This window comes from Suricata suricatta, chromosome 7 (assembly GCF_006229205.1).
Source record: "Suricata suricatta isolate VVHF042 chromosome 7, meerkat_22Aug2017_6uvM2_HiC, whole genome shotgun sequence".
NCBI lineage: Eukaryota > Metazoa > Chordata > Mammalia > Carnivora > Herpestidae > Suricata > Suricata suricatta.
The window spans coordinates 38,405,728-38,406,110 of NC_043706.1; the positions used below are offsets into that span (position 1 = coordinate 38,405,728).

The 383-nt window shown below is 74.2% G+C and overlaps 1 long non-coding RNA gene across 1 annotated transcript in view; it reads left to right on the forward strand.

The window, feature by feature from the left end:
* The window catches only part of LOC115295157, a 1,418-nt gene continuing 1,035 nt past the window's right edge, over window positions 1-383 (forward strand). Inside the window, exon 1 of the long non-coding RNA XR_003910357.1 lies at window positions 1-53. This is a non-coding gene — a long non-coding RNA (uncharacterized LOC115295157). The remainder of the gene's footprint in view (window positions 54-383) is intronic.

A 383-nucleotide genomic window follows, 5' to 3' on the forward strand; every position in this document is an offset into this window, starting at 1 on the left:
CACACCTGCTCCTGCTTAACCCTGTGCGTGCTGGGGCTGGGCGCGCTGCGGAGGTAAAGCTGCGCGGCTGCGGGGAACCAGAGCCAGGCCGCGGAGTGCGCGCCTGCCGACAGCCCGCCTCCGGGACCCCGTGCCAGCCCCGGCGGTCTCGGGGAGCGCGCAAATGGGGATCCCCGGCGGGACAGTGGGGGATGTCTCATGCCCTTGGCTGTGCCCCTCGACCTGCACTGGCCTCTCAGGAGTCTGCCTCCAGCAGTCGCGCGGCTCGGGCGGGAGAGGGAAGGCGAGGGCTGGCTGCAGGGCCTCGGCGCGGATTCCCCGCCGCCCTCGGGCCATTCCGGGAAGCCGGCCTTCCGGAGGCGGCGCAGCGGCCACGGCCATGC